The 10,638-nt window shown below is 48.2% G+C and overlaps 1 non-coding gene across 1 annotated transcript; it reads left to right on the top strand.

Moving 5' to 3' along the window:
• The first annotated feature begins 4,818 nt into the window (after positions 1 to 4,818).
• TRNAF-GAA lies at positions 4,819 to 4,891 on the top strand. Its single transcript has one exon. It is a non-coding gene; the product is annotated as a tRNA-Phe (tRNA).
• Positions 4,892 to 10,638: the final 5,747 nt, after the last annotated feature.

Here is a 10,638-nt window from a genome sequence, read left to right as displayed (position 1 = left end):
AAGCTGGAATCAAGATTGCCAGGAGAAACATCAACAACCTCAGATATACAGATTATACTACTCTTATGGCAGAAAATGAAGAGGAACTAAAGAGCCTCTTGATGAAGGTGAAAGAGGAGAGTGAAAAAGCTGGCTTAAAACTCAACATTCAGAAAACTAAGATCATGGCATCCGGTTCCATCACTTCATGGCAAATATATGGGAAACAATGGAAACAGTGAGAGACTTTATTTTCTTGGGCTCCAAAATCATGGTGGATGGATACTGCAGCTATGAAATTAAAAGAGCCTTGCTCCTTGGAAGAAAATCTATGACAAACCTAGACAGTGTATTAAAAAGCAGAGACATCACTTTGCCAACAGTCATGTAGGGATGTGAGGGTTGGGCCATAAGGAAAGCTGAGTGACAAAGAATTGATGCTTCTGGACTGTGATGTTGGATAAGACTCGGGAGAGCCCCTTGCACTGCAAGGAGGTCAAACCAGTCAATTCTAAAGGAGATCAGTCCTGACTATTCACTGGAAGGACTCATGCAGAAGCTGAAGCTTGAATACTTCAGCCATCTGATATGAAGAGCCAACTTGTTGGAAAAGACCCTGATGCTGGGAAAGATTGAGGGCAGGAGGAGAAGGGGACAACAGAGGAGAAGATGGTTGGATGACATCATTGACTCGATGGACATAAGTTTGAGCAAACTCTGGGAGATAGCGAAGGACAGGGGAGCCTGGCGTGCTGCAGTCCATGGAGTCGCAAAGGGTTGAACGTGACTGAGTGACGGAACAACAACGAAACATCAGTGTGAATCTGCCTTTAATGCAGAAGACGCCATTCAATCCCTGGGTCAGGAAGATCCCTTGGAGAAGGAAATGCCAACCCACTCCACTATGCTTGCCTGGAGAATGTCATGGACAGGGGAGCCTGGCGGGCTACAGTCCATGGAGTCGCAAAGAGTTGGACATGACTGAGTGATGGAACAACAACGAAACATCAGTGTGAATCTGCCTTTAATGCAGGAGACGCCATTCAATCCCTGGGTCAGGAAGATCCCCTGGAGAAGGAAATGCCAACCCACTCCACTATGCTTGCCTGGAGAATGTCACGGACAGAGGAGCCTGGCAGGCTACAGTCCATGGTTTGGACACAACTGAGCACTAGCACTAACCAACACAAACCAAACAATTTTTAATTGTAGTTTTTCACAGTGGCTCCAGATATGAGATTGAGATGTGAAATCATCAAGGAGACCAATTCCTATCAAGCGAAGCGCAAGTCTAATAGTCTGAGCAGACCAGGGACACATTGGGTTGCCTCTGAAGGTCACGGGCTCCCTGTTCTCGAGCTGCTCAAGCAGATACCACTGGGTGGACAGGCTGCACACAGACCCCAACCCCAGCAGCCCTGAACGTCCAGGAATTCATCTCCAGGTCTGTCCACAGACACGGGATGCTCTGTGACCCTCTCCCAACGTCTTGACTCTCCCCAGTCTTTGGGCTGCTCCAGGTTTGTGATACCCTTTTCCACAGAAGCAGGATCAGCCCATTCAAGCTTCGGGCGCTGGTGGACAGGTGGACCAATTTTAACACAGGCATCATTTGGCCACCAAAACAGGGAGGAGTGTGTGTTCTTTTGTGGAAACCCCACTTGATTGCCCTGTGATATTTACACCAGGGCTGAAATGAACAAGCACTCTGTTTGCATAAATTCCCTAGTATTCTGGAGACCCTTCTTTTTCTTTCTTTTCCTAACCATCCAGAAAATGACAGATAACCTTAATCATGATACCAACACTTACCAAGTCTGTTTGAAAGATCCAGGGCCTTGGTAAGAGGGCCCTGTCTGGCCAGGGATTTTCAGCTGGAAGTAGCATTTACAGATTCAAGGGGAAAGCATCTTTGAGGCCATCTGTGGAAAAAAAGATGGGTTCTTTGGAAGCACAGCCCCTGGTAACCAAGGTAATAGGGTGAAACTATTCTTTTTTGGCTTATGAATAACCGATCTGCTAGAACACTCTTCTACCCACTCTTTGCCTGAGTAGGTCATGTTCATCCTTGATGTTTTAGCCTAAAGCCCACTTCCCCTTTTCTTGTATATTTATTGATTTATTTGGCAGGGTTGAGTCCTAGCTGTAGCATGCAGGATCTTTGACCTTCATGGTGGCACATGGCATCTTGAGTTTCAGCACGTGAACACTTAGTTGAAGCACGGGGGATCTAGTTCCCTGGCCAGGGATTGAACCCATGGCCCCTGCACTGGGAGCTTAGAGTCCTAGCCGCTGGAGCTGCAGGGAAGTCACTTAAAGCCCACTTTCTAAGAGAGGCCCTTCTTATTCCCAAGCAGAGTCCAGAGCTGGGGCAAACGGTGCAGCAGAGCCCAAAGGGGCAGCAGCTGGAGGCGGTCATCCCCCTGCCGCCCGCAGAGCCGGCTCTCTCACAGGAGATGTGAGAGCTACACCGCCATTCTTGCCTCCATGCACTGCTCCAAGATTGTTGAATGTGAATACTGTTTTCCTCCTTGAGTCATTTCTTTGGAATAAATTCCCAGACATGGAGACGTTGAATTAAGGAAGGAGTATGAACAATGGCCAGGTTCTGAGACCCAGACCCAGGACGCCCTGCTGAGGGGCGGCCCAGCGACCACGTCAGTTTCCCGATCTCTCCTCCATAGAACCCCATGTACGCAGCCTGTGTGCGTAAACAGGTATACGTGGCCGGCCCAGGAAGAAACTGACGGGAGACACTGACACCCCCACTTCCAGATAGACGCACGCTAGCTCGCTTCAGTCACGTCTGACTCTCTGCGACCCCATAGACTGTCGCCAGGCTCCTCTGTCCATGGGATTCTCCAGGCAAGAACACTGGAGTGGGCTGCCTGATGTACCGTGAAGTGTGGAATCAAGAAAGAGAATACAGGACTTACCTGGTGGAACAGTGGATGAGAACCTGTCTCCCAATCCAAGGGAAAATGGTTCGATCCCTGGTCTGGGAAGATTCCACGAGACCAGAAGCAACTTAGCCCAAGCACCACAACGACTGAGCCCGAGTGCCTAGGACCCAAGCTCTGCAACAGGAGAAGCCACCACGATGAGAAGCGGGGCATCACACAACATAATCCCTGCTTGCTGCAACTAGAGAAAGCCGGTGTGCAGCAATGAAGGGCCAGCACAGCCAAAAATAAACAAAAAGGTAAATAAAATTACCAAAAAATGCCCTATAACCCTTAGATTAAAGAAAAAAGGAAAGAGAGAGAAGACATGTACAAAAATAGCTGCTGCAAAAAGGAAGGAGATCCTCAGGCCCTGCTGCTGCTGTTCAGTCGCTCAGTCGTGTCCGACTCTCTGCGACCCCATGGACTGCAGCACGCCAGGCCTCCCTGTCCTTCACCAACTCCTGGAGTTTGCTCAGACTCATGTCCATCGAGTCGGTGATGCCATCCAACCATCTCATTCTCTGTCGTCCCCTTCTCCTGCCTTCAATCTTTCCCAGCATCAGGGTCTTTTCCAATGAGTCAGCTCTTCACATCAGGTGGCCAAAGTGTTGGAGTTTCAGCTTCAGCATCAGTCCTTCCAGTGAATATTCAGGGTTGATTTTCTTTAGGATGGACTGATACATGCTATAGCACAGATGAAACTTGAAGACGTTAAGCTAACTGAAATACATTAAGCGGCTTGAAACAAGCCAGTCACAAAAAGGAACATGATGTGTGGTTCCACTTACCTTGGGTATCTAGTATAATCAGTTCTTAGAGACAGAAAGTAGAGAGCTGTCCCAGGGACTGAAGCAGGCAGAGTGGGGACTGGGAGGTGCTACATGAGTGTGGAGCTTCAATTTTGAAAGAGGAAAAAGTTCTGGACACTGGTTCCACAACACCGGATACACTTAACACTACTGAACAACACGACCAGAACAGGGTAAGAGGGTACATCCGCTACGCGTTTGTCACCGTGAGTGAGGGAAAAGGAAAAAGACTTTCTGGCTCACAGAACAGCCTGCCAGGTGCTGTCTGCACTGCCTTCTGCCAGGTACTACCCGCTTTCAGAATAAAATGCCACCGGGGGAGTCATTCCACACTGTGCATGGAAACTCAACATTCAGAAAACAAAGATCATGGCATCCGGTCCCATCACTTCATGGCAAATAGATGGGGAAACAGTGGAAACAGTGACAGACTATTTTGGGGGGCTCCAAAATCACTGCAGATGGTGACTGCAGCCATGAAATTAAAAGACGCTTACTCCTTGGAAGGAAAGTTATGACCAACCTAGACAGCATATTAAAAAGCAGAGAGATTCCTTTGTCAACAAGGGTCCGTCTAGTCAAGGCTATGGTTTTTCCAGTGGTCATGTATGGATGTGAGAGTTGGACTAAGAAGAAAGCTGAGCACTGAAGAATTGATGCTTTTGAACTGTGGTGTTGGGGAAGACTCTTGAGAGTCCCTTGTACTGCAAGGAGATCTAACCAGTCCATCCTAAAGGAAATCAGTCCTGATTATTCATTGGAAGGACTGATGTGAAGCTGAAACTCCAATACTTTGGCCACCTGATGCTAAGAACCAACTCATTGGAAAAGACCCCGATGCTGGAAAAGATTGAAAGCAGGAGGAGAAGGGGACGACAGAGGATGAGATGGTTGGATGGCATCACTGACTCAATGGACATGAGTTTGAGTAAACTCCGGGAGTTGGTGATGGACAGGGAGGCCTGGCTCCAGTCCATGAGTTTGTAAAGAGTCAGACACGACTGAGCACGTGAACTGAACTGAGGGGGAGCCATTTACACTCATTGTCAGGGCTTTTAAATACAGGCAGAGAAGGAGAAAAAATAGTTGAAATAGCTCAGTTGGGAGAGCGTTAGACTGAAGATCTAAAGGTCCCTGGTTCAGTCCCAGGTTTCGGCAGTGGTTTTGGGCTTCTCTTGGGGCTCAACTGGTAAAGAATCCACCTGCAATATGGTAGACCTGGCCGGGTTCGATCCCTGGCTTGGGAAGATGCCCTGGAGAAGGGAAAGGCTACCCTCTCCAGTATTCTGGCCTGGGTCAGAAAGAATCGGGCAGGAGTGAGAGACTTCCCCTTTCATTTCACTTGCAGAGAAGGAGGGCTGGGGGAATCAAGAGAGTAGCACTGACGTGCGTTCACTATCACGTGCGAAACAGGCAGCTCGCGGGAAGCTGCTTCCCAGCACAGGGAGCTCCGCTCTGCGCTCTGTGATGACCTGTGTGGGGGGCTCAAGAGGGAGGGATGTGTGTATGTTCACTGCTGATTCATATTGCTGTACAGTGAAGCCAGCACAGCATTGCAAAGCAAATGTATCTCATCAAAAACCTGCAGCACAAACCAAAAGGGCTGAAAGCCATCCCTCACTTTTTCCCCTTACACTTGTCCCTGTGGCCATATGTTCACATCGTCTAAAAAGTTATCCCAGCCTCTATCAGATAACTGTAACTTGAGTGATTTGAAACATAAAAAGCTAGATTCCAGGGCAAAGAGAGGGGAATAAATTAGGAGTTGCTAATATGGGGATGAGAGAGGCCTGAATACGTGGGCACACTTTGTTCTTCTCGCTCGTTGTTGGCCAGTGGCGAAGCTGTGTCCGGCTCTTTGGAATCCGATGGACTGCAGCACGCCAGACTTCCCTGTCCTTCACTATCTCCCTGAGTTTGCTCAAGCTCAAGTCCACTGAGTCGATGATGCCATCCAACCATCTCAGCCTCTGTGGCCCCTTTCCCTTCTTGCCCTCAATCTTTCCTGGCATCAGGGTCTTTGCAATGAGTTGGTTCTTCACGTCAGGTGGACAAACATACGAAATAGATAAACAAGAGCCACTGCACAGCACAGGGAGCTACGGGGCTTCCCTCTTGGCTCAGATGGTAAAGAATCTGCCTGCCACGTGGGAGAAGTGGGCCCAACCCCTGCATGGGAAGATCCCCTGGAGAAGGGAATGGCAACTCACTCCAGTCTTCTTGCCTGGAGAGGAGCCTGACGTGCTCTAGTCCATGGGGTTGCAAAGAGTCCATCAATAAGTTTATAATGAGAAAGAATCTAAAAAGAATATACATATATATGTATCTCTCTTTGCTCTCTCTTTAGTCGCTAAGTTGTGTCCGACTTGTGACCCCATGGACTGTAGCCCGCCAGGCTCCTCTGTCCGTGAGATTCTCCAGGCAAGAATACTGGAGTGAGTTGCCATTTCCTTCTCCCAACCCAGGGATTGAACCTGGGTCTCCTGCATCAGCAGGCAGATTCTTTACTGACTGAGATATGAGGGAAGGCCTGCTGTCTCCTCTACGAAGTAGTATATATAATGGACGTCTTATATATGTGTGTGTGTGTATATATATAAAAAATCTGAATCACTTTGCTGTACAACTGTAACTAACACATAGTAAATCAAATATATTTCAATACAAAAAAGATTTTAATAATAACATTTTAAAAATATTTTTTTAAAGCTCTCAGGATAGGACTTCCCTGTCAGTCCAATGGTTAAGACTCCACAAATCTTAACTTGCCTGGTGACTCACAGGGTAAAGAATCTGCCTACAATGCAGGAGAGCCTGAGTTCGATCCCTGGGTCAGGAAAATCTCCTGGAGAAGGAAATGGCAACCCATTTCAGTATTCTTGTCTGGAGAAACCCATGGACAGAGGAGCCTGGGGGGCTACAATCCATACAGTCCCTGGGGTCACAAGGACTGAGCGACCAACACTTCCGCTTCCCTCGAGTCTGCTGCAGGGGGCGTAGTTCAACCCCTGATCCGGGAACCAAGATCTCACACAGCGCACTGCGTGGTCACAGAAATGAAAAACGGAAAAGATTTTAAAGAAAAGCTGTCGGGCTTCCCAGGTGCCGCTGGTGGTAAAGAACCCACCTACACTGAAGAAGACTAACAAGACATGGATTTACTCCCTGGGTTGGGAAGACCCCCTGGAGAAGGGAATGGTTACCCACTCCAGTACTCCTGCCTGGAGAATCCCATGGACGGAAGAGTCTGGCAGGCTGCAGTCCACGGGGTCACACGGAGTTGGGCAGGACTGAAGCACTTGGCACGTGTGTTCTTAAATATTCTAGTAGACATATTAATCACAGTAAAATCAAACAGTGGGAAGTAATAAAAGAAAAGTGATTTAATTTCTATAAGGCAAGACGCGATCTCCTGGCAGTAGTGTAGATCATACATTTTTCTGATCCTTGGCAGAGTTTTTCCTAAACTGCTGTCTCACCTAAAAAGGCCCACTGGACATAAAGCAGGTTGAATTTATGGAAGGCGCTTCAGGAGGAGGCCAGAAAAAGCTGGAAATTTCCATTCTGGAAGCTGCATGTGTTCTTGCCCATTCCAGCAGGGAACTAGGCGATTTCTGCTTCCCACTCTGGCCACGGGAAGGCAGTGGAGTGAGACAATGCAGAAAAGCTCCACCAAGGAGTGGCTATCAAGGTAAGTCTAAAGTACTCGCATTTGGTGGTCTGCTGCTGTGTGACAAACGACCCCCACAACTGCTGGCTTAAGATAGCAATTCTGTACGATTAACTATTCTGGGTTTAGCTGAATGCTTTTTAAAAAAATTAAGTAATTAATTTGGTTGTACAGGTCTTAGTTGAGGCATGTGAGGTCTTGTTCCCTGATCCAGGATCCAACTCTGGCCCCCTGAGTCTTAGCCACTGGGCCCCCAGGGAAGCTCCTGGACACTCTTTCTATCCAGGGGACATTGGGTGGGAGCTCACCTACGTAGTCTCTGCAGAGATGACGCAAAGGCTGACTGAAACCGGGATGCTGGCAGAGCAACCCTGCAGCTGTCCAAATAGTTCCCTGGTCTGGCCCACTCTGCGCAGCGTCCACAGAAGAATAGCTGGACGGCTCGGGGCTCTGGGGGTGGCACACTTCCTTGTTTCTAGGTCTTACATTTAGGCCCAGTGATGGCCTAGCTGAATGCCTACCACGTTGAATCAGTTACAGCAAGTTACAGTGCCAGTCCAGGTTCACTGTGGGTTAGGACCTCACAGGGCATGTGAATCCTGGGAGGGATGGGTAATTAAGGACCACTGGAGACTGGTTCCAAGAACAGGTGTGGAAAAGGCACTGAGACACAGAAGGAAGAGCAGAGAGAAAAGCAAGGAAAACACAGAGTATCTAAAGACACAAAAGAACGAGGGCTGGTGCATGGCTTCTTAAAAAGAGTCCGAGGGCAATGGGTTTGTGTAATAAGTGAGGCAACAGTCAACTCTGAGGGACCTTGTACCTTAGGCTCAGCAATTTGGACGTGATTTTGTCCAGGAGTTCTCTGATCAAACTGCGTCCTGGAATCTCCTGGAGACCAGGGAATGCCAGCTCCCCAAATATTATCAGAACAACCCCCTGATGAGACAAGGAGAACTCCATCTCTGCAGAGATTTGGCAGCCTCTCAGAGGAGGAAGGGCAAGGTTAGAATTGATTGAAAATGGGACGTTTGGTTTAAGGTGTGTCCCTCACCGGGGGAGTGGGGAAGGTCCTTTTAAAAATTTATTCATTTGTCTAGGCCTTATGTAACCTAGCCCGCTAGTTGCAGCATGCCAACTCTTAGCTGTGACATGGGGGGTCTAGTTCCAGGCATGGAACCTGGGACCCCTGCATTGGGAGCACAGAGTCTTAGCCCCTGGAGCGCTAGGGAAGTCCTGGGATGAAGGTGGGGGTGGTCTTGATTCAGATTGAGCAGAGATCAGAACGCAACAGTCGAAGGCTGGCAGCAGAAGCAAGGGAAGGCAGAGAAATTACATAACCTTAGGGCACAAACTGGTGAGGCTATCCTCGAGGAGCTGAGGAATACTTTGGAAAATTTCAGTGGTGAATAACTAGGCCACTTGTCTAGGGAAGAACCTCCTGGAACAGTAGAGTGATGCTAATGAGAGGATGGAGTGGTGGGTTACGATGAAGAGGAAGCTCTGTGGAGCATAGGTAGTATGGGTCTCAGAACATGGTCAACATACAGATTCTCAGAACTCACGTTCAAAAGCTCCGGTTCGGTGGAACCCAAAACCCTCTATTTTTCACAGGCTTGGAATCAAGGCTATAAGCTGGTGGGTAGCAGGGCAGGTCCCCACAAACAGGAGGCTTTGGCATTTTGCTTATTTTGAGCTAAAAGCATTTGAAAAGTAGCAAATGCTGGAAGAGACTCCTTTTGAGCTTTCCTTATCTGCCTGAAGACAGATAATCTCAAAGGAACTTTATCATCATAAACCCCCTCCCGAAGAGTTCATCATCCAGGGAAGATGGACTCAACACAAGTTAACACCGGACAGACCCAGATGAACTTTATCACAGTCACATCTCCCACCTGTCTCCTAAGGGCCCATTCACCTTTCCTAAAAATCACTTGCTGTTCCTGAAGATAGCTGTCCCCAAACCGTTTGGCACCCGGTTCTGGTGTTGTGGAAGACAATTTTTCCATGGTCCAGGGAGCACGGGGGGATAGTTTCGAGATGATTCAAGATTGTGACATGTGTGTGCATTTTGTTTCTATTGTTATTGCATCAGCTTCACCTCAGATCATCAGGTATTAGATCCTAGAGGCTGCAGACCCTTGCCCTAAGGAGTCTCCATGTGGTACTCCTCTTTTCCTATTAAGAGGATATTTAAGCCTAAATTCCAAAGCCAACCTCTTTAAGCTATTCATTTCCCCCTAGCTCTCTCTCACACATACATGAAGTAGACATGTTTTAAATGTGTCTTTCTCTTGTCGATCCATCTTTTATTACAGAGGATCACAGTCAAGCTCTGAAAGGTGGAGGGAAATTATTTTTCCTCTTCTACCAAGCTACAAACCACTGTGTGTGCTTGCTCAGTCATGTCAACTCTGCGACCCCATGGACTGTAGTCCACCGAGCTCCTCTGTCCATGAGGTTTTCCCAGCAAGAGCACTGCAGTGGGTTGCTGTTTCCTCCTCTGGGAGATCTTCCTGACCCAAGAACTGAACCTGAGTCTCCTGCATCTCTTACACGGGCAAGTGGACTCTTTACCACTGAGCCACTTTGGAATTTTATTAACCATTGTAGGTTGAGATATAATGATTCTGGGTAGGGCTGGTCCCAGTGGTGAAGACTCCAAGCTTCCACCGCAGGGGACCACAGTTTCATCCCTGGTTCTGGAAGTTCTACCAGCTACAAGGTTCAGCCAAAACAAACAAATAAAAAAAATATATAATGATGGTATAAATACAGGTTAAATCAGGGATGTGGTCAGGGTTTTCCTGGATTTTATGTCCCCTGTCAGTTTCCTCAAGTCTTTGATGATTCTAGGTCTTCTCCAAGCTACCAGTGACCAGTGAAGTTGCTCAGTCGTGTCCAACTCTTTGTGACCCCATGGACTGGTAGCCTACCAGGCTCCTTCATCCATGGGATTTTCCAGGCAAGAATACTGGAGTGGGTTGCCATTTCTTTCTCGAGGGGATCTTCCTGACCCAGGGATCGAACCCAGGTGTCCCACATTGCAGGCAGATGCTTTACCGTCTGAGCTTTCCAAGCTAAGCTGCAGAGAATACATATATCCATTGCCAGGAGAGGCAAACCCAGGAAGAATCCTTGGGGAAAAGTATCACAGGAAAGGCAGGGAGAATTCAAGAGGCAGTGATTCCAAGGTGCTGGGGATGGAGGGAAGGAAGGGGAGCTGGTCTTTGAT

Source organism: Bos indicus x Bos taurus, chromosome 15 (assembly GCF_003369695.1).
Source record: "Bos indicus x Bos taurus breed Angus x Brahman F1 hybrid chromosome 15, Bos_hybrid_MaternalHap_v2.0, whole genome shotgun sequence".
NCBI lineage: Eukaryota > Metazoa > Chordata > Mammalia > Artiodactyla > Bovidae > Bos > Bos indicus x Bos taurus.
The sequence above is the reverse complement of the archived record's forward strand: the minus strand, read 5'-3'. Positions and strand labels throughout refer to the sequence as shown.